Raw genomic sequence first — 24,936 nt, 5'->3', positions numbered from 1 at the left:
TCCAAAAGGGAACTACGGGAATCATCTCCGTGTCTCCGCGTGCTCCACTCTCGGTTACCTCTATCCTATTCTATCTCCTATATATTGTGTTGCTATCTTGCTTAGTTGTTAGCCTTGTCATATAGGTAAATTCACTTAGTTGCATATCTAGAGAATTTACCTTTGTGTCAAGCCTAAATTGAAAAAGAACTAAAAATTGGTTAGCACCTATTCACCCCCCCCCCCTCTAGGTGCGACATACGATCCTTTCAGAAACAATGTTTTTTTTTAATTTCACCGCAAACAAACATCTCTTTCCACACTGTACGGTTAATCCTTTGTTTCAGCAAAACCGGTGAGATTGACAACCTCACTGTAAGCTGGGGCAAAGTACTTTGGTTGTGTTGTGTGCAGGTTCCACGTTGTTGCTGACGCCGGTAGTGCGTCCTGCCACTAGTTAGCTAGCAACACCTTCAGAAGTCACGCCTTTCTCCTACTGGTCGATTAAACCTTGGTTTCTTACTGAGGGAAAACTTGCTACTGTGCTCATCATACCTTCCTCTTGGGGTTCCCCAACGGTGTGCAATCAACGCTCATCAAGCTACTTTTCTGGCGCCTTTGCCGGGGAGAAAGAGGATTTCTACAAGGGGAGTCTCTCATCTCCAATCTCTTTACTTTGTTATTGTTTTGCTTAGTTTATTTTACTTTGTCTTGTTTGCTTTATTATATCAAAAACACAAAAAAATAGTTTCTATTATAGCTTTTATTTCTGTTGCTCTGTTTTAATTTTGCTAAAATAGGTACTCCTGAAAACACTAAGTTGTGTGACTTTACTAGCACAAACAACAATGATTTTATTTGTACACATATTGCTCCACCTGCTACTGAAGCAACTTCCTATGAAATTAAGCCTGCTTTGTTAAATCTTGTTATGAAAGAGAAATTTCAGCCCACCTCTCTCCACCTCGGGCGACTCCAATGGCGATCCACCTAGGGGATCCTCGATCCAGATCTGACGACCTCCATGATGGCGCCCTATGATCCTTATGGTGATCCCAACTCCATTGCTCACTCTTTGGATTTATCGCCAGGACATTCTCTTAGGGCAAAGGTTCGTGATTTGTTTTCCACCCCGGTAAACCCCATCTCTTCCTCGTCACGTTTCTTCCTGGTTGTCTCGTTTGGGAGATCTTCTTTTCGTTTGAATGAAATCAACGTCAGTTTGGCACTTTCTGCATGTTTGGGTGGAGCTTTTGATTCGTTTGAAATTGTTCATCTCTCCGGAAGGGTATTTCGTTTCTCAGTCTGCTCCAAAGCTGTGGGATTCCTTATTCAAAGAACAAAATCATATGTTGAAAAGGAATTCAAATGCTATTTCCATCTTTGGGGATCTGGAGGTCCGAATTGGGAATCTGAGGTTTCAAATTGGCACAAAGAGTCGGATGCAGAATGGTCTATGGTCAGATCTAGAAGGCCTCTCTTCTTTAGATCGCATGTTTATAGAAAGAAATTGACGGATCCAGATAATATTCTCACGGGTTCCAATGCTATCTTGGTTAATCCTTCACGAAGCTTTGTTTCTGTGGTTAATTCGTCGAAAAATCATGAAAATCAGATTGCACAAGATCCGAAGGCTCCCGTTGATATTGGAGGGACAGTTTCTGGTTCAAATTTCAAGTGGCCATGCACATATGCTAATGGGACGCCATCGGAGCCTCTGCTTACACCATTACAAAGCCCACTTCACCAGGATCCGTTGCATGCGATCACGACGAACAATGATCCAAAGAATCACGTAAGCAATTGTTCCATAACCATCTTATCTGAATGCAGTAGATGCTTAGCACCTGGACATGTTTCACGAGATTGTTCTAATCAGATTAGATGCAGAGTTTTTTATTTTTACGGTCATATCGCCAAGCAATGTCTATCTTATGCAAACAGAAAATCTAAACCGATCTATCGTATCAAAGCAAAACCTTCGGTTAGGTATTCTAGGAGTCCTGATTGCCTAGTAAACCCTCCTCCTTATAGCGAGATCTGTCCATCGTCCTCTCCTTCCTCACCCATGGCCAATTACCCATCGGATCCCTACCCTCACCCGCCACCTGGTGTTGAGCCCCTCCCTGCTGCCCCCCTACGTACCAAGAGAAGCTATGTGGTGGTTGGAGGAGAATTGCCCCTGATCTGTGACGACTGGGCAATCGCCACCCTTGCACCTGAAGCCCCTGCGCATGAGTTCGCCGCCTCGATTGCTCTGATCGAACACTTTCTGGAAGGCAAGGGATGGAGTGTGAAGAGTTCATCTCGCTGCGGACAGGGTGCTGCTCTCATTCAGTTTCACAGTGCGGCAGAACGTGATGCTGCGATTGATTACAGCCCCCACTTCATTGGTGAGACGGTGCTCCGCTTCCTGTCGCAGAACAGAGGTATTAACCACCGCAATGCAGTTTTCAGTCACGAATGCTGGCTGATGCTTTTGGATTTCCCCTTGGAATGTTGGGATATAGAAACTATCATGCTTATCATGGCACCTTTTGGTAGATTCGTGGTCTGGAACAAAGATTCATCTAACAAGGGAAGAATTCTGGTTAAGATACGCCCGTACAACATTGATACTCTCTTCCACTCAACATTGTTATCATGCAGAATAACAACGATCTGGGCAATGGGGACTCTTGGACTTGTCCTGTCACAATCCTGACACGCAAGCTACTCGGTGCACAAGGAGCAGATGAAGATCCTATTCCGCCTGGTGATCTCAACCCCCATCCCATGCCCATGGGATTTGATGACATTTGGGCAGGAGGCCACGGTCATGGAGGACATGGTGCACAAGGAGCTAATCAAGCAGAGCACCAGCAGCAACCAGGAGGCATGCCTGCACCTGGTGGTGATGAGAATCAGCCTATAATACTTGAAGAGATGCCTATGCTAAACCACCCAGCTACACCACCTCTGCATGAAGATCAGGTGCATATCAGACCAGATGATCCAGTAGATCCAGTTGCTACCCTCCAGAATTTGCTTGCAGCTGTTACTGATAATGGGAATGAGCTTATCTCTTGTCTAGGTGGCACAGCCATCACGGGAGCAAGCTGCAAAATGGTGGAGATAACAGAAAATGAGGGAATTGTGAAGAAGTTCATCCTGCAATTTGATGCCATGGAGACTAGTAATTCTGTGGAGGCTCCATTTGAAACCATTCCTCTGCCAGATGAAGAATCTGTTAAGCTTGTTCAGAAAAATAAGAGAAAGAAGAAGGAACCAGTTGATGTTGGCCCTGTCCGCAGAAGTGTGAGAATTGCAAAAAATCTTGGTGGTTACAAGGATCAGGCTAGTGTTGATGCAGCTGGATTCATTCCAGTATCTGAAGGTACAGAAGCAGTTTCTGAACAGTCAGCATATCTTCTTATCACTAATCTGGTTCCTCGCTTTGAAGCTATGGCACGTGATGCAGATGCTCCACCACCACCTCATCTACCTCTAGAGACAGTCAAAGCCATTGGTACTGGCCTGTGCCAGATGCCGCGTGAGGCGGTGTCAGATGAAGTGCTCCTTGATGGTTCAAATGATAATGTGTAATTGTATCAGTAGTAAGGTTGTAGGTAAGCCTGACAATATTTGCCTAGTTATCCCTAGCTCCCATATCGATAGGATCATTCTCTTTTTGTTCGTCAGACTTAGCAGAATCTCTTGTGTTTTTATTTCTCATCGTCTCAGATACTATATTTGGTTATACTCCTTTTATGCCGTGCAATACTTTGACAGTAACCACAAAGCATATGAGCAAAATATCTGTTACATGATCTCTATATGGTCATTCCCTATCCCATACATAATATCCACTCATGACAGTTATCTGAAGAATATCACATATCTATGGATCTACACTTGTGCATTCACAGTGGGATCAATCATGAACATTATTATTTTTAATGAATATATCATGGTGTGTTTTGGATTGGAATGTGAGAGGTATTAACTCACAAACCAGATGGGATGATATTTATAGAAAAATTGATGAGAGTAACTGTAATATCATTTGCCTTCAAGAAACAAAAAGAGAGTTTTTTGACCAAGCATACCTCAGGAATTTCTGTCCTAGGAGATTTAATCGATTTGCTTTTGCTCCATCTATTGGAAGCTCTGGTGGACTCATCATCATATGGAATGGTTCTCAGTTCTCTGGTCAGCTGTTACATTATCATAATTTTGAAATTACTGTTGAGCTGACATGCAGTATGAGTAATGAGAAATGGGTGATTACCAATATATATGGACCTAAAAATGCTGAAGGGAGAACATTATTTTGTAACTGGTTGCTATCACTTAATAGAGACGATCATGGCTTATGGATGTTACTAGGAGATTTTAATCTCATTAGAAGTCCTGAAAATAGGAACAGAGGAGGAGGTGATAACAATAATATGCTGCTCTTCAATAATATTATCCAACATCTTGACTTGGAAGAAATTCCCTTTAAAGGAAGAGCTTACTCTTGGAGTAATATGCAGCAAGAACCATTACTAGAGAAATTGGATTGGATTTTCACATCCTCTTAATGGACCTCTATCTATCCTGACACTATGGCTATCCCTCTTGCCAGACTATCTTCTGACCATATTCCTATACAAGTGAAAATAGGCAGCTCTATCCCCAAGGCAAATATTTTTCGTTTTGAAGATTTCTGGTTAGACCTTGATGGTTTCTCTGATGTGATTTCAGCAAATTGGTATAATAAAGGTTTTTATAGAAACCCAGCGCAGGATATTGCAGCCAGATTCAAAAATCTTAGGTATGCCCTCAAGAAGTGGAGTAAAAATATCTCTCAGCTAAGCAAGTTGATAAACAATTGCTGTTATGTTACTGCTGTGTTGGATGGGCTTGAGGATCAGAGAGCTTTATCTGTTATTGAAAGAAACTTCAGAAATGCACTCAAGAAACATACTCTGAATTTATTGGAAGCAAAAAGAAAATACTGGAGGAAAAGAGCAAACATTAAATGGGCAAAGCTTGGTGATGAAAACACCAAAAAATTTCATGCAATTGCTACCAGGAATTATAGGCACAACTATATTGCTAGTTTAACAGCTGAGGATGGAAGAATTATTACTGAACATGACCAAAAAGCCGCATTACTTTGGCAAGCTTATAAAGATAGACTGGGCTCATCTGAAAATCTCAATATCCTTTTTGAGCTTACTGAGCATATGGCAAATAATGATCTCCTAGAATTGGAAGCACCTTTCTCTCATCAAGAGATAGATGATATTATAAAGAAAATGCCAAATGATAAGTCACCAGGGGCTGATGGGTTTAATGGGCAATTCATGAAGAAAAGTTGGGATACTATTGAGCACCAATTCTATCAGCTTTGTTCTGCTTTCCATGAAGGAAACCTTGATCTTCAGAGCATCAATACTGCCTACATTACTCTCATACCAAAAATTGCAAGCCCTGAATCTGTTGCTGATTTTAGACCTATTTCACTTGTTAGTATGGCTTTGAAAATCATCACTAAACTACTAGCAAATAGGTTGCAAAAAGTGATCATTCCTCTTATACACAAAAACCAGTATGGATTTATAAAGAGCAGGAATATACAGGATTGTCTTGCATGGGCTTTTGAATATCTGGATATTTGCCATAAATCAAAAAAGGATATTGTTATACTCAAAATTGACTTTGAGAAGGCGTTTGATAAAGTGGAATTCAGTACGATTCTCTACATGCTCAAGCATTTGGGTTTTGGTGATAAATTTATAGGATGGATAAAGCAGATTCTAGAAAGTGCATCAACCTCCATCATACTTAATGGAGTACCTGGAAAAATTATTAAATGTAAAAGGGGTGTGCGACAAGGAGACCCACTGTCACCCATCTTATTTGTGCTTGTTGCAGAATTACTGCAAATTGTCATTAACAAGGCATGGGAGGATGGTGAAATTGTTCTACCCACTGACAGATCTTATGAACAAAAATATCTAGTTCTACAGTATGCAGACAACACATTAATAGTTTTCCCTGCAGATCCTGACCAATTACTCAAACTAAAGGAGATTCTGGAGAGATTCTCCAATTCTACTGGCCTTCGAATTAATTATCACAAAACATCTATGGTGCCTATAAATATCTCTTCTGATAGATGCAAAGAACTTGCAGATTTATTTCAATGCAAAGCTGAAAGCCTACCTTTTACCTATCTTGGATTACCTATGGGTACTACTAGACCTAAGATTGAAAATCTCATATACATTGCCCATCGAGTTGACAAGAGGCTTGCTGGTATTGCTAATCTTCTGCCATATTCCAGTAAGCTAATGGTAATCAAATCTACTATATCGGCCATGCCTATTTTTGCTATGTGCACTCTTATAGTACAAGTTACTATCTTGGATCATATAGAAAAATCATGCAGAGTATTTCTTTGGAATGATAAGAATATACAGAGGCATGGGAAATGTCTAGCAAAATGGGATGATATCTGTTTGCCAAAGAAAAATGGGGGGCTTGGGGTTCTTAACTTAAGGATACAGAATCAAGCTCTTATCATCAAATTCCTATATAAATTTTTCAATAGGCATGATACACCTTGGGTCCAATTAATCTGGGAAGCACATTATAATGATGAGAGGATTCCACATGATAAGGCTACCAAAGGATCATTTTGGTGGAGGGACTGCACTGCTTTTATTGAGACTTTTAAGAAGATTGCAAAATGTAAGGTTGGATCTGGCAACACTACCCTGTTGTGGAATGATATTTGGAAGGATGATGCAATGAGAACAACATTTCCTCAACTACACTCCTTTGCCAAGAACAAACATATTACTGTCAGCAATGCTATATAACGAAATACAGAAGATATTTATCAGCTCTTTCATTTACCCTTATCTACCATTGCTATGCAGCAGTGCAATAATTTGAGTAACAATCTGGCTGATCTAGCTGGTAATATGGAGAAAGATATATGGGGTTTCCAATGGGGGGATTTCTACTCTACAAAAAAAGTGTACGAAGCTATCTTGAATCCACCTGAGGCAGCTGTGCCGTTTAGATGGATATGGAAATCATGTTTCCTACCTAAGCATAAATTCTTTTTTTGGCTTCTTCTCATGGATAGACTCAACACAAGGGATTTGATGACAAGAAAGAATTTTTTTGTTGAAAGTACTGACTGTGTGCTATGTCAGAATGACTTATATGAAGACATGATCCATTTATTCTTCCAGTGTGATTTTAGTCAAACTTTCTAGTGGAGGCTGGGTTTGGAATGGGACACTGATCTCACGTTGATTGAAATGCTCATAGATGGTAAGCAGAGGAATAACAGTATCTTCTTCAAGGAGGCTATGATTATTGGCTGTTGGACAATCTGGAATCACAGAAATAAATTTATCTTTGATAATGTTCCTATTAGCCAGGATAGGTGTTTTGCTATGTTTAGGGAATCCTTTGCCTTGATTATGTATAGAGCAAAGCCTAGTCTAAAGGAAGGGATGCAACAATGGTTAGATACATTGTGAACATCATGTAAGTGTTATGCATTGTACAGTCTGCCTTTTGGCTTTATATATGAAAAATGAAGCAGTAGGGGTCTTCCCTACTGTACATGCTTCAAAAAAAAGAAAGAGTAATTTTCTGGTGTTAGTACTGATGATGCTGCTTCTCACCTTAATAATTTTGTTGAACTTTGTGAGATGCAAAAGTATAAGAATGTAGATGGTGACATTATAAAACTGAAATTGTTTCCTTTCTCTTTGTGGGGAAGAGCTAAAGATTGGTTGCTATCTTTGCCTAGAAATAGTATTGATTCTTGGGATAAATGCAAAGATGCTTTTATTGGAAAATATTATCCTCCTGCTAAGATTATATCTTTGAGAAGTGACATAATGAAATTTAGACAATTTGATATTGAACATTTTGCTCAAGCTTGGGAAAGAATGAAATCTTTGGTAAAGAATTGTCCCACTCATGGACTGACTATTTGGATGATCATCCAAACTTTTTATGCTGGACTAAATTTTTTGTCAAGAAACCTTCTGAATTCAGCTGCTAGAGGTACCTTTATGTCCATTACTTTGGGGGTTGCAACAAAAGTTCTTGATGATATGATGATAAATTATTCTGCATGGCACACCGAGCTCCACAAGGTAAGAGGGTAAATTATGTTGAAGAAACCTCCTCCTTGAGTGATAAGATTGATACAATTATGTCTATGCTTGTTAATGGTAAAGCTCATGTTGATCCAAATAATATTCCGTTAGCTTCTTTGGTTGTTCAAGAAGAGCATGTTGATGTGAACTTCATTAAAAGCAATAACTTCAACAACAATGCTTATAAGAATAATTTTGGTAGAAATAATTATAGGCCATATCCTTCTAATAATGGTAATGCTTATGGCAATTCTTATGGTAATTCCTACATCAACAATAGAAGTGCACTCTCTAATCTTGAAGTCATGCTTAAGGACTTTATTAGTAAACAAACTGCTTTTAATAAATCTGTTGAGGAAAAGTTTGGCAAAATTTGATGTTCTTGCTTCTAAAGTTGATAGCATTGCTCATGATGTTGAATTTATTATAGTAAAGGTTATGCCTCATGATGTTAAATAAAGTAATACTTTGAATGCCATTCAAGTTAAAATTGATGACAATGTTATGATGTTGGCGGAATTGCATGCTAGGTGGGAAAGAGAGGATGAAATTGCTAGAAACAATAGCATAACTAAAGTTTGTACCATCACCACCACTAGTAATACTGAAGTTTCAAATGATAGCAAGCCTCCTACTATTAATGGTAAAATAATTGGTGTAGGAAAAGTCCCCACTCCTTCTACAACATTGCCTAGAACCACTAAAACTATTTCTGATAAGTGTGCTGAAATTTTTCGGAGTATGGGAGACAATAGTCATTTTACATTTGATAATAATGACTTTTATTTTCATGATTGAAATATATCTGAAGTAATTAAGTTCTTACAAAATCTTGCTCAAAGTCCTAATGCTAGTGCTATAAATATGGCTTTCATGAAACATATTACAAATGCTCCCATAAAAATTAGAGAAGAGAAATTAAAACGTGAAACTTCTATTGGTTGGGATCCCATCATTAATATGAAAGTATATGACTTTTATTGGAATGCTTTATGTGATCTTGGTGCAAGCATTTCTGTTATGCCTAGAAAAATCCATGATATGCTTGATTTGCCACTGTTGGAACAATGTTATTTGGATGTTCATCTTGTTGATATTGCTACAAAGAAACCTTTGGGGAGAGTTAATAATTTTCTTATTATGGTTAATAATAACTTTGTCCCCGTTGATTGTTGTTTGGAATATTGAATGCAATGCTTCTTGTCCAATTATTTTGGGAAGACCGTTTCTTAGAACTATTGGTGCTGCTATTGATATGAGAGATGGGATTATTAAATATCAATTCCCACTCAAGAAAGGTATGGAACACTTCCGTAGAAAAATAAAGAAGTCATCTTTTGATTCTATTAATTATTAGAACAAGTTATGATGTTGATGCTTCTTCACTTGAAAATACTTGATGCTAGCTCTTTTTCTGCGTCTAGCTGAAATGCGTTAAAGAAAAGCACTCTTGGGAGATAAACCATGTTTATTTCTGTAATTTTTCTTTTGTTGAGTCTTGGAAGTTATTACCCTCTCCTTATCATTTTTTCGTTTTTGTGCCAAAAATAGCCTATAATAGGAATAAAGTAAGATTTGGGGAGGTTGATGTCCTGGAAACATATTCTGTTCTGTCACCATAAAAATTCGTATTCCCAGCCATAACGTAATTTTGAGCTGCCAAATTTTGAGCATATGCCCCAGGTTATTATCTAACTTTAGTTAGTTTACCACTTTTCGATCTGAGCAACAGCAGATTTTCGATAAAATTGATCTTGATCTGCTGTTCTGTTTTAACAGATTTATGTCACTCTTTGCATTCACCTCTTAATCTCTTTCCTTTTGAGTTCTTTTGAGGAAAGAGATTTTTGAAGAATTTGCTACAGTATCTAATGCTTTAATAGATATTTGATATATGTTAGAATTTAACCCAAGTGGATTTGTTATTTTGATTGCAGTAATGCTGCTAATAAGAATTGTGTGAAGTTTTGTATGAAGGAAGTTTTCAAGTGTAGGGAGAGAAGAATGATGTAATGAGATGAAGAATGGAAAAAATATCAATCTTGGGGATACCCATGTCACCCCAAGAAATATCCAAGAGGTACAAGCGTCAAATCCTGGGGATGCCCAAGGCATCCCCTGTTCATCAACAAAGCATCAGGTCATCTTTCTATACGCTATATTTTTATTGCTTTATATGCTATGTGTTGTTCTTGGAGCGTCTTTATTTTTGTTTTTAGTTTAGTTTTTTTTGTTTTCTGTACCATATGGTTAGATCCCAACATATTTTTTTGTATAATGACACACTCCGTTTTAATTGCATAGAACGCTCTAATTTTCGCTCTTATTGTTTTGCGAGTGTTCTAGTTTGCTAGTGCTCGCATTTAGCTCTTGGTTTTCCATTCTTATTTTGTTCAGACCTTGTTAGTTTTGTTTATTCATGTATGATTATCTCCCTTGTCCTTATTGATTATTATCTATGGGAGTTTTTTTCAAATGAGTTGATTGGTGTTGGAGACGAGTAAAATGTTTCATGCTTATAGTGATGCAAAGAGAAGCTTGTTTAGACTGTGGCATAGACTTTGGCATGTCATGTTTGATGTCATTCTTATCATATGCTTAGTAGTTATTGTTGTAGCATGACTTGTCTCAAATAGCTGAGAGTGCATAATGTGCCATTGAAACAATCATGTGTTATTTCCATCATAAAAAGCATAATATTATGGTATTCTCCTTTGATGCTTTATTGGGTTGACTTGGCACATGTTTACACCATGTTACGACTACAAACCAGTTACCTAAAGCCTCCATGATCATTTAGTTTTTGACTTGTAATATCACTTTATGCTTTGATTAATAATGTTTTGTCGCTATGCATCATTATGAACATTATTGCTCTCTTAGTTGGTCGCTCCCAGTCTTTTGCTAGCCTTCACATATACTGAGTATGAGCTCTACTCGTGCATCCAACCACCAAAAACCAAAGTTGCCAAAGGGTCCACCATATCTACCTACTAGCATCATTGCTATTCCAATTATATTCATCATGTTTTTATCTATCTTCCAAATTAAATCTTGTCATGAGAAAATTAGTTAGTAAAGCTCTCACGAACTTAATGGCACATTTACTCTTGCACTTAATAAACATAGACCATTGTGACTATCTTATGAAGATTATATTGTTGCAAATTACGAGTTGGGAGTTAGCACAACCATGCTTTCATGAGGCACGCTTTCAATATTGCACTTATTCCTATTTAGTTGATATCATGTTATTTTGTTTATGGATGCCTAGTGGTGTGAAATAAAATGAAAACTTTTAAGTCCATGGAGTTTGTATATGTGTTAGAGAAACGCCTGGGTGGCCAACTTAAGTCATGCATCATTCATGGTGGAAATTTACAGCGAACCACAGTGAGCATTCTGTGACGCAACTTCAATAAAAAGCTATGCCCATAGTAAATAAAAGGATTGATGAGATGCTCATTGTCTGTTTGTCTTGTCATTTTGGTATGGGAATGCTCCTATATCATGGGGCAGGAGGTACCCGTTGGCGTTCTCAATGATACATGTATACTTACAATGACAAGAACTTACTTGGAACCTAAGTTGAGTAGCATGAGGTTTAGATACTCGTATTCAAGGGGCACGAGATTTTCAACTTGTGATTTTTCAAGCATATTACTCATATTTGCCCACACATTATCTTTAACTATTCAAGATACTTATGATAGGGGTAATGAGAGCTCAAAACTAATGAGTACCATACTTTTTGGAAGGTTTATAAAACTTGTTAATATTGCTTCCTTCTTCGAAGGACCCTCTCTTTTACTTTTATGTTGAGTCTTCATATTCTTGCTTTATGCACCAATTAAGGGAGCATAGTTGTCATTCTGAGTATAATGTGCATAGTCCCAAAATTTATTATTGATTGATTCATGATTATGATATTGCTTGTTCTCAAATTACTTGTATCTAGTCACCCTTTGAACTTTGAAGGTGTCCTGGCATTTATGTTTTGCTACTCCATAAAGGACAAAATGAGTACCACTTTGCTATGTTCTATCTATGCTAAAAAATAAACAGTTACTTTCGGTACACAATTATTTCTGATCCTTTGTTTGAGTTACTTCTCATGTTATAACACAGTTCCTAAATTCTATTGTTAGAATTATGTCTATCATGCCTATGTTTAGAATACTTTGATCCCATCTCACAATGTTTTTACAATAACTTGATCAAGATTGTGTTGGCTGCATGAGTTAAGCTTGGGGATGCTGATACGTTGCAAACGTATCTATAATTTTTGATGCCCCATGCTTGTTTTACACCAGTTTATATATGTTTTGATTACACTTCGTTACACTTTTATACATTTTCGGGCACTAACCTATTGAAAGATGACACAATGCCAGTTCCCTCTTTTCTGCTGTTTTGTATTTCAGAAAAGTTGTACAGGAAATATTCTCGAAATTGGACGAAACAAAAGCCGAAGATCTTATTTTTCCGTAACGAAGACAAAGTCTGGAGGAGAGACGAAGAGGGGCCACAGGGCGGCCAGACCAGCCCTAGGCGCGGCCTAGGTCCTGGCCGCGCCAAGGGGTGGTGTGGGCCCCCTGGCCTCCACCGACATCGCTCTTTCGCCTATTTATTCACGATCTCGGGAAAAACCTAAACATCCGAGCTTCCATCCACGAAAAGTTCCGCCGCGGCCGCCATCGCCGACCCTAACTCGGGAGGGTTCTGAAGCTCTTCTCGACACCCTGCCGGAGGGGAGATCATCACCGAAGACCTCTACATCGCCATGCTCTCCTCCGAAGTGATGCGTGAGTAGTTCATCCGTGGACTACGTGTCCATACCAGTAGCTAGATGGTTATCTTCTCCAATTTGTGCCTCATGTTTAGATCTTGTGAGCTGCCTATCATGATCAAGATCATCGTTATGTAATGCTACATGTTGTGTTTGCTGGGATCCGATGAATATTGAATACTATGTTGAGATCGATTATATACTTGTCATATGTTATTTGTGATCTTGCATGCTCTCTATTTCTAGTAGATACTCTAGCCAAGTAAATGCTTGTAACTCCAAGAGGGGGTATTTATGCTCGATAGTAGGTTCATACCTCTAGTTTATGGAAGAGTGACAATAACTTCTAAGATTGTAGATGTGATGTCGGTACTAGGGAGAAAACAACAATGTTTTGTCTATGGATAATTCTATTGTTTACTTTACACACATTGCTTAATGCAATAATCTATTGTTTGCAACTTAATACTGGAATGGGTTCGAACGATAAACGGAAGGTGGATTATTAGTTATAGACGCGGTTGGATTACAGTCTATGTATTATGTTGTAATTCCCAAACGGAATCTCATAGTAATCATATTCTCATGTATGATCTTTATTCTGTCAATTGCCCAGATGTAATTTGTTCACTCAACATGTTATTTATCTTTATGGAGAGACACCTCTAGTGAACTGTGGATCCCGGTCTTTTTTTTACACTGATAAAATCATATTGTTCTATTTACTTACTGCAGACACTGTTTTCTTTAATTTCACTGCAAACAAACATCTCTTTCCACACTATACGGTTAATCCTTTGTTTCAGCAAAATTGGTGAGATTGATAACCTCACTGTAAGTTGGGGCAAATATTTTTGTTGTGTTGTGTGCAGGTTCCACGTTGTTGCTGACGCCGGTAGTGCGCCCTGCCACTAGTCAGCTAGGAACAACTTCAGAAGTCACGCATTTTTCCTACTATTCGATTAAACCTTGGTTTCTTACTGAGAAAAACTTGCTACTATGCTCATCATACCTTCCTCTTGGGGTTCCCCAACGGTGTGCAATCTGCGCTCATCAGGAAGTGTGTGCGTCGACGCTCCGCGCCACGTCGAATTTCACCCGTGGGTCCCACCTGGCCGCCACACAACCAATTCCACAACTATTCCCTAGTTTCATTCTCCCACTCGCCGCTTTAGTTCCCGTATGTCGCTTCAGTCCCCGCTCGCTGTTCCATGCTTTAGTGAGATGCCTCAGATGAGGTGGTTCGCCGTCTTAATGGATGTGCCAGTTTCCTAAGCGGAGACGCCTATCCTCCTATATTATAGCACCACCTGCTGCACACGCCTCCACACCTCCCGCGAACTCATCTTTGTCGCCCTATCCTCCACACCTCCCGCCACACTCGCCTTTGTCACGTGGTCTCGCCACTACCTACTCCATGTTGGGCTGCATTGGTTGCATGCCTCTGCAGCCCAAGCCTGTGGCCCCCGCCACCTGAGCCTGAGCTTGAGCAGGCGTACTTCGCTTTCAACGATGAGTCCGATGACTCCGGGTTCGACTAGTGGAACCAAGCTCGCAGCGAACGCATATGCTGTGGTCGCCGAGGAGGAGGTGGAGTGGGCCACGGAGGAGGAGTTTGTCAAGGATCCGGAGCAGGCGGCTATACTGGCGTCCCTCAACATGGCGCGGGACAGGAGGGTTAGAGAATAAGTGTTCGACGAGACCAATGCCACCATCTTCGAGTGTGACATGTGTCCACGGAGGAGGCGGCTAAGCGACAATGGCTGCTCGAGCTCCGCTCAGCGCCAGGCCAAGGAGGTTACCCTCGAAGAAGCAACGGTCACCCAGAACGAAGCGTCCCGCGAGTGGTGGGTGACACTCAAGGCCCAGCGTCGCAAGGGATCTCTAGCGATACCTGCGGCTATGTTGCACCGCTGGATGCGTGAAGAAAGGCTGTCAAGGAAGGCGATGGAGCAGACAGCCAAGGGGATGAACGATGGCGAGGATGGACTGTCGCGCCCCCCAACTGGTAACTAGTAGGCTAGATTTTAATTAAACTATAGCCATTTTTTTAACTTCGTAAAATATAACTAAATTTGAATGAAAATTCCCGAGGTCCCTAAAATTATAGGGGTGGCCGGTGTGGGAACCCTTTCCTATATCAAGAGGCACTACATGAATCTAGCCAGATGCCGACGGCCGGCGGCCCTCGGCGTACCACCGCCTCGCCCTCGGCGTAGAGGCGGCCGTCGGCGTACCGTGACGTGGCCGCCGCCGACGTCCTCCCCTCGGCGTAGCGACATTGACGTCGCCGTCCGTCTGACGGCCGTCACCGCTACGCCGAGGGGGCGACCGTCGGCGTAACAAGCGACATGGCACGTGCTGGGGTCTCCTGGCTGGAGATACGCCGAGCGTGCCACCGTCTGCATAGCGCGTGGCGTGGCACGGGCTGGGGCTCTGGCCGACGTTACGCCGAGGGGGAGGCCGTCGGCATAGGCTGCGACGTGTCAGGCACTGTGGGCTCTGCCGGCTATACGCCGAGGGGAAGGCCCTTGGCATAACCCTGACCATTTGGTCCATGTCAAGGCTATGCCGAGGGTGAACCCGTCGGCGTAGCCCTGACCATTTTTTTTTGATGTTTTGAGCGTTTTCCAGGTTTGGCAGCACATAAAATCACAAATAATTCACAAATAATTCACAGGACAATGCAAATAGACATAACATGAAGTTCAAATAGCTACAAATCATAGTCTTATAACATAGCTCCGTAGTCTCATAACATAGCTCCGGATACATAGTGTCATAGTGTCGATAAGATACATGGGAGAGCTAGAGGAGCTCGTCGCCGCTAAACACCGGCCCTGGCCGATGCGTTGCTGCAGTAGAAGCTGCGGAAGAACCACCGAGAGAAGGGCCAGGAGAAGTAGCGGGAGAAGAAGCGGGAGTAGCACCGGGAGAAGGACCACCATGATGAACCGGTGTCATCTCTCTCCCACCACCCTGGTTCGCGGAACATCCCGTTCCCTACATACATGTTCCCTAGATGTTAGCAACTTGCGAGGCAAAGGAAAGCCGTAGTATTCGGTTTGCCGAAGAACTTAGCGGTGTACTCCCATAATATGTCGCTGCGAAAATTTCCTTCGATGGCATCAATGGCGCCGACCCCGGCAAGGGAGGCCACGGTCCTAAGTCCGCTATCTGTCCAGTTTGAGTGGCCACCATCGACGCCTGGAAGATAGTTTACATGTCAGGCTTTGCAGAAATAAAGCATGAAACTAGGGGAAAGTGGGACTTGTCATCATTTGTGAAAAGAAAGGTTGAAACTTACATGGACATGCGTCATGTACTCCTGGAACTCCTTCTGGTGCCGGTGAAAGACCTCCTGATATTCTTGATGAGCGGCCACGTAGGCCGCCTCGAAGTCAGGCTACAATTTCACAAAATTCATATCTCGTTAGCACTTAGCCATATATGAACGAAAATCGGCAATTGGATGGAAATGAGGGAAAATTACGTCGTATGCGGGATGCCGAGGCCGACGATGAGGCGGGAGAGGGGGGCTTTCCTTGGTGAGGCCCGCCTTGAGACGCGTGAAGGTCGTGGTGAGGGTATGCTCGACGGCCTTATTAAGCATCTTGAGACGGCCATGCGGCAACCCTCCGGACGACAGGACCAACGACTCCTCGTCGATCTCCGCGCTCATGGGGTCATCCACCTCCGGGTGATGATGCCTCACCATCGCGCAATAGTTCTCAATGTCCTCGGCGTAGGTGCCGAAGTTCTCAGGGAGCGAGGGCTGAGGCTGCGAGAGATCGGGCCTCTTAAGCCACATCTTGTTGTATATCTCGATGTCAGAAATCTCCTCCCCGGGTCCTAACTCGGCCCTCTGCATCGCGAAAGGAAATGTTGTGAGTATCAACTTTGAACCTGATGGAAAATAAAATGTATACATACCGTCTTCCCCGCGTAGCGCTTGTAGCTGAGGTTTCCCCCGCAGTGTGTGCCACTGTCGCCTCGGTTCTCCGCGTTTGCCTCGCCACGGCTGCAAAGTCCTCGTCCAGCTTGAGCCACCTCGTCCTAACCATCTCCTACCATGCCTCAACATGCGGCTTGGCCCAATCGGGGATAACCTAAAAAATGCAATACTCAACTCAATATAATGCAATTGCAACTTCGTAGCAATGTAGAATCTCATTGACATTTTACTCACCGACATGTAGTCCTCCACCGTCATCACGTACTCGTCCTTAGCATTCTTACCGACAATGTCCGGCTTGTGGACCATCTCGCCTCTCTGTGCCCAGAAGTGACTAGCGGACGTGATCCTTTGGTTGTACCACACCTGCGGTGTCAACCTCTCACAAGTCGCCCGCAAAGTCATCTTCGCCATCTCCTCAATATCGGGCGCCCACACGATAAAAACACTTCAATCATGGAAAAAACAATTGTGAGAGTCATGAGTTAGCACGTTGGAGTCATCAAATATGAATGAAGCTCGAGAAAATATGTCTTACCCAAAACTTTCTCATCACGGCCTCAGCAGCCATCGGGAAGCCTACGCCAGGGACATTCTCATAAGTCCAGCGGGGATCGTGCCGAGGGGATAGTACTTGCCTGGCCAGAATTTCCTAAGAAAAGCTCCAATCATGTTGCTAGGCAGGCGCCCCTTGGACCCCGGAGGAAATATCCAATTCCTAGGTGGGCTCAACCCCGGAGGAAATAAATGCATCATATTTTACTTTTTTTACCAGGCAAAACGAATGCATCAACCTACATCTCTACTAGGTGGGCTCCTAGCTGCCGCCGGATCTGTAGATTGAGTACGTTCTCCATGCTCTACCCCGGCCGAGACAAAATTTCAGCAGCACCTCCCCGCTGCTCTCCCGATACACGTCTCGGCAAAAAGCCAAGAGGATGTGCATCCGGACTCGGACCGGAGCAGAGCATGGAGAACGTACCCAACTACGGATCTGCCGGCTGTCCCGTAAATGCCGCAAGCGTTACGGTTGAAAATATGCCGACCACTAATGCATATTTATCCGTGTAACGCTTGAGGACGGGAAGTGACACCTAGGTTATGCAACTTGACATGGAAAATGAATCTAGTGACATAAATAAAATGTGGAGAAGAATTTGGAAATTTAGCTCACCCTCGGCTGTAGAGGAAGTAGTTGAACAACCGAGTGTTGATGTCGACGACCGTCGAGAAGCGCGTCAAGATCCGGGATCGTCACGCCGGGGTGCTCACGACGAGGCGGTCACGGCATGGCCTATTACAAATCCATGTTATTAGAACAAATTCACATTTGCATTTCTATTTCCATTATTAAACATATCATTTCTATTTCAACTACACATTTCTATTTCTTTCCAAATGTCCACTATTCTGTTTCTATTACTATTTCAAATCAATTCTATTTCTATTTGTTTCTACTATTTACATTATTCTATTTCTATCCCCACTATCTATTGGTTTCAATTTCTATTTCCACTATTCTATTTCTATTTCTATTTCAAATCAATTCTATTTCTATTTGTTTCTACATCAATTTCTATTACAATAATTAAAGAAATACAAAAATGAAAAAAAGGCTAAAATTGCTTACCATACCCGGGTACTGAGAGGGGTGTTGAGGAGGAGGAGGAGGGCGGCGACGGGAGGATGGCCGGGGCGAGGAGGAGTGCCGGGGCGAGGAGGAGGGCGGCAACGGGAGGAGGGCTGGGGCAGAGAGGATGGGGACGGGAGGAGGGCGGGGACGGGAGGAGTGGCGACGGGAGGAGAACCGGGGGCCAGTGGTCGGGGACGGGAGGAGGGCGACGCGAGCGGCAGGTGGCGGCGGCGTCGGGCAGGAGGCGACGGTGGCGGGAAGGTGAAAACGTGAGCGCGGGACTTGGGGAAAACGCGAGCGGGATTGGGGAAAACGAGTGCGGGCAAGTTGACCAAGTGTTCCCAGATCCCTAGCTACGCCGAGGGGCACCCTCGGCTTAGCTCCTTCGCCCGGGCCGACCAGGTGGACCCTGGTTTGCTAGTATATATTATATTAGGTCCAGATTACCTTTTTTACCACGTCGACATTAAATTGAGTGCGCGGTCTACCCATTCGATCGGGCGGTCTACCCCTTTGACCGACCTCCATCGGCGGTGCCTCCATAGGAACAAGTAGTAAAAATAATTATATCATCTTACCTGAAGATTCCCTCTGGTACATGAAACCCTAACCTCAGAGCCCCGTAGATCTACCCCTTTAACCGGGCGCGCGGAACATGCGATATGGCCGTACCGGGCGCGCGGGACATGTGGTATGGCCGTATAATTGCCATATCCCAATTCCGTCTTTTGCAGTGGTTAGTAGGACACATAAAATGACGCCACGCGGCTCCGCGCGACTTTTTGGCTTTGTTTACTTTGCCAACTGCGCAAAACGGGGCCGCCGGGACATGCGGTATGGCCGTACCGGGCGCGGGGGTGCATCCGTCCGCCCACTCGCGAAACCGAAAACATTTAGCACATAAAATGACGCGTCCTAGACTTAAAAATATTTTTCCCTCCATTTATTGAGCGAAGAAAGTGTGGCCCCAGTTCAAATCCGGTCAGTTTCCAACAGATTCGGCGGGACACCGCAGGAAGCGGGAGGGATTCCAAGATGGCTACCGCGCGCATATGTCATGTGATAGGTGGTGCGTAGGAGGTATCCTACCGCTGCGCGGAGGTCTTGCGCAATACTAAAATGCGCACCATGTAGCTGCTTCACAAAAAATTCCTTCCGGCACCCCGAAAATGGAAAAACTGTCGCCCGTGGGGCGGATTAGAAATCCGTGACCGGGTGACATGGGCATACCCTTCGGGTACCCATTATTAGTATACCAGGCTCGGCCCAATATGGAGGAGACCCAATATGGAGAAGGCCCAACAAGGCAACCCGAAGAAATAGTCGACTAGGACTCTTGTAAAACCCTAGGCTGGTTGCATATATAAAGCTAGCCAGGGCACCCGAAAGAGGGACAACAACAGATAGACAGAATATAGACAACATAGCTCCGCATATGGCGGCACCATGTAAACATATTATGCTCATATACTGGATTGCTAGCAGCACGTAGGGATCCTCCACCGAGGGGACCCGAAGCTGGGTACGTCGTGTGCCTAATCTCGTCCCCGGAATCTCCATCGTCGCTCTCTCCCGAAACCCTAGTCTACAATACGTAGGCATTGCCGAGGTGTTCCCTCGTCAATTGGCGCCGACCGTGGGGAATCGCGACGACTGGATTTTATCATCCGGGCGGGATCCATCGACTTCGTCATCAACAGCCATCGGAATTTCAAGTTCATCAGCAGCATCATCAACAATATCGGGAGATCGGAAAATTTGGATTCAATCTGATGAGTTATGCGGCTGAGAGCAACGCTGGACAGCTATTCGCGAACGGTGCCGTCACAACCGCCAGCAGCGCAACAGCCGCCACAGTGCATGAGGTGTAATCATCGTATGCTATTGTCGAGATCCATGGAGAAAACAACCTTCGGATGAGGTTGAACACTAGTAAAATTAATCGGGTCATCATGCACTGCTGAGATTCAAGGAAACGTGACCAACACGTGAGGTCGAGCATCAATCAAATCCATCCAGTCGAGTCGCAAGAAAAAAAATCTCAGGTGGACACACGCACCACCCTGGACCAGATCAATCAGCATCACGAGTTTCCTGGAGAGAGGCGACTGCACGTTCTTGTTCACGAATCCAAAACATCGAGTCGTTTTCCGTCATCCAAAAAGCAGAGCTAAGTATTACTACACCATACACGCACTGAAATTACTATTTGTTTTGTCCTATTCCTATCTAGCTACGGTTAGATCTCTCAAAGCATTACGTACTCAGAAATAATCAGACGATACTACTTCAGTAATTATTTGCTGCGTCCTAAATTTTTAAATTCAACTGAAATAATCCTTGTACTACTTAGCATATACTATTTCGTGTTCTAATGTTATTACATAAGAGGTATTTTGTGTGTTTGCACGTAAAGGATCATATCATTGCTCGGGGGCTCGTCCGCCATGAACCCGACAACGCACACTCGCCACGCCCGGGGGCTCTCCCGCCGCGAACTCAGCGATTCTCTCCTCCGTGCCGACTACTTCCACCGTGTCGAATATTTTTGGCTAAATGCAGCACGGTTCTACTTCTTCGGCTGCGTCCGCTTCGTCGACTCCGTCCGTCGGACGACCTGTTCCCATGTCGGCTTCGCCGCACCTGATAAAAAAAAAAGCTAAGTGTTCCTCTTTCAAGAGTCAATTATTATTTACTTTCGGTACACCCAAAATACCCGGGGGCTGTGCCATTACTTTACCGCAAATATACTCGGTTACTTGGTGGATTTATTTTCTTCGGCTCAGTGGAATTATCTTCTCCGGAATATATCATTCTTCGGCTCAGTGGAATATATCATTCTTCAGCGCAGTGGATATATCTTCTTCGGCTCTGGATACATCTTCCTCGGTTTATTGGATTTATTTTTCTTCGGCTTAGCGAATTTATCTTCTTCGGCTTAATGGATTTATTTTCTTCGGCTTACTGGACTGGTTTTCTTCGGGTTATAATGGTTTCCGGGTTACATGGATTTATCATCTATAACTATTACTGGAACTATTTTCTTCGGGTCAATGGATTCATCCTCTATGATATCAACGGATTCATCTTTTATGGTTATTACTGGATTCTTCGGGTCAATGGATTCATCCTCTATGATATCGGCGGATTTATCTTCAATATATGATCGTGGAATCTTTAATATTGATTCATCTCAAGTACTTCATCTCGGACTTCATCTTCAATATTTCATCCTTAATGGCCTTCTTTCGGCGACACGGATAATACTCGGGGGCTCGACAACAACTTCGCCGCGGGTCACAACTGCAACACGGCGCCTACACAACAATCATGACATCACCTCAGCATCGCTCGGGGGCTCGGCTATTTCTTCATCAACAATATGGCGGCATTTACTTTCGGTATTTGGTGGTTTTTTACTTCAGCTCGACTTCTTCTCGGCACTCGAAGATTTCATCGCATCGACTTCGTCAGCTAAGTGTTCTTTTGTTTCACATAAAATTGATTATCATTTACTTTCGTCGCACCCGACACTCGGGGGCTGCGTGGCATATATTCACTTTACATATCATCGAATTTGAGCATCTGACACCGCATGCGAAAAAGAGAGTCAAGGAAAAGATAGAAAAAGTTTGTTTATTTGTGCAGGAGAAAGCAAAATTCAAAGTATATAAGAGAGAACCCGAAGAAATTGTCTACAGGGAGAACTCAACGAAATTGTCTTCAAGAAAGAACAGGACCCGAAGAATTATCTTCAAGGAGGTCCCGAAGAATTATCTTCAAGGAGGTCCCGAAGAATTATCCTCAAGGAGGTCTCGAAGAATTATCTTCAAAGAGGACCCGAAGAATTGTCCTCAGGGAGGACCCGAAGAATTATCCTCAAAGAGGACCCGAAGAAATTTTCCTGAAGAAGGAACTCGACGAAATTTTCATCAAGGAGGAACCCAAAAAAAAAAAAAAAGAGGGTGGACAAATCTTCGGGTTCATTGACTCGTCATATTGTTCCGGGCAAGAGCATCGGTGATGTACCCGACAATATAGAAGAACCAATATATTCGGCTGTCTCATCAAGCCCGAGAGAAAAATAGAAGAACCCGCAAAATGGGTCATTGCATCAGCCGAACAAGGCACTTGACAAAATATTCTCAGAGCGCCAAAGTCGCGAATAATCTCTGAATGCCGCAAAACTTTGCGAAGGTAAGACCCCGGGATTCGTCCTGTGTGGCGTGGCATCGCCAAAGACTGCGCTCTGCTACTTTTTTCCACATCAACAGATGTGAAGAAATATCCCAATGGACGCGCTCGTGGACCCGATAAAACATGACCGGGGCTCGACAGATGGTAAGACCTTAAGCGGCACTCGTCGAGTTAGCACCAAGTATCCCGAGATCATGTCCGGGGACGTGATCTTGAAGTAGGTTTTTGCGGATTGCCACTAGAGCGGTTAACTAGTACCGATCCGTCAGATGAACTAGCCCCAACTACCATTATCCCTGTACAATATAGATATGGATGTCAAATAAAAATAGCAACGGCCTGAAGTCGATAAAAAGAGGGGCTGCGCCAAGTTTTTTATCGAGTAGTACAACTCGAGCCTATGCCTAGGTGCAAGCACCTGCCCATAGGCTCGGGGCTACTCTTATCGAGAGTATTGTTCACTCTCCCGATAAGATACAAGAAAGAGGAAAAATTGTGGTGTCGATTAAAAGCAAGTTGAGCCTACACCCAAGTGCAAACACTTGGCCGTAGCCTCGGGGCTACTCCCATCGGGAGCGCCGGTCGCGCACCCGATAGAAAGATAACTTCGACAGCATCTACGGCAATTAAGGTTTGTAGACTCAACTCGATTCTACGACTCGAGTGGAGCCTACTCCCATCGGGAGCACATGGATTCCATCAAGTCTTCCAGAAATATAGTTAAGTTCTTCATTGAGTAGTACAACTTGAGTCTATGCCTAAGTGCAAGCACTTCCCCATAGACTCGGGGGCTACTCCCATCGGGAGCGCTACCGCGCACCCGATAATTTCAAGAATCGTCGACATCATCTACGCTACACATGATCTACGACATGGACCTTGCCTTGTATTTCTTCGACTTCGAAGATGGTTATGCTTGGAGTTTCTACGCAAGTCTTCGACTTCCCTATAAACTCGGGGGCTACTGACATGGGCATACCCTTCGGGTACCCATTATTAGTATACCAGGCTCGGCCCAATATGGAGGAGACCCAATATGGAGAAGGCCCAACAAGGCAACCCGAAGAAATAGTCGACTAGGACTCTTGTAAAACCCTAGGCTGGTTGCATATATAAAGCTAGCCAGGGCACCCGAAAGAGGGACAACAACAGATAGACAGAATATAGACAACATAGCTCCGCCTATGGCGGCACCATGTAAACATATTATGCTCATATACTGGATTGCTAGCAGCACGTAGGGATCCTCCACCGAGGGGACCCGAAGCTGGGTACGTCGTGTGCCTAATCTCGTCCCCGGAATCTCCATCGTCGCTCTCTCCCGAAACCCTAGTCTACAATACGTAGGCATTGCCGAGGTGTTCCCTCGTCACCGGGGCCTTGCTTCCCATCCTAAGGCCCACGCACGTGCCAAATATGGCCTCGTTCCGACAAACTATGTGGTGAAACGGGCCGTTTCCTACTTATTTCCCCTAAAAGCCATAGAACTCCAGACGTGATAGCCCTATTCGTGAAGGGTTTTTCAAGATAATTGCCATATCCCAATTCCATCTTTTGTAGTGGTTAATAGGACATATAAAATGACGCCACGTGGCTCCGCGCGACTTTTTGGCTTCGTTTACTTTGCCAACTGTACAAAACGGGGCCGCCGGGACATGCGGTATGGCCGTACCGGGCGCGCGGGTGCACCCGTCCACCAACACGCCAAACGGAAAACATTTAGCATATAAAATAACGCGTCCTAGACCTAAAAACATTTTTCCCTCCATTTATTGAGCGAAGGAGAGTGTGGCCCCAGTTCAAATCCGGTCAGTTTCCAGCGGATTCGTCGGGATATCGTAGGAAGCGGTAGGGATTCCCATATGGCTACCGCGCTCATAAGGCATGTGATAGGTGGTGCGTACGAGTTATCCTACCGCTGCGCGGAGGTCTCGCGCAATACTAAAATGCGCACCATGTAGCTGCTTCACAAAAAAAGGCCTTCCGGCACCCCGAAAATGGAAAAACCGTCGCCCGTGGGTCGGATTGGAAATCCGCGACCGTGGCCTTGCTTCCCATCCTAAGGCCCACGCACGTGCCAAATATGGCCTCTTTCCGACAAACTATGTGGTGAAACGGGCCGTTTCCTACTCATTCCCCTAAAGCCATAGAACTCCCGACGTGATAGCCCTATTCGTGAAGGGGGTTTTTCAAGATAATTGTCGTATCCCAGCTCCGTCTTTTG

This window comes from Lolium rigidum, chromosome 6 (assembly GCF_022539505.1).
Source record: "Lolium rigidum isolate FL_2022 chromosome 6, APGP_CSIRO_Lrig_0.1, whole genome shotgun sequence".
Taxonomy (NCBI): domain Eukaryota; kingdom Viridiplantae; phylum Streptophyta; class Magnoliopsida; order Poales; family Poaceae; genus Lolium; species Lolium rigidum.
Note: the sequence above shows the minus strand (reverse complement) of the source record.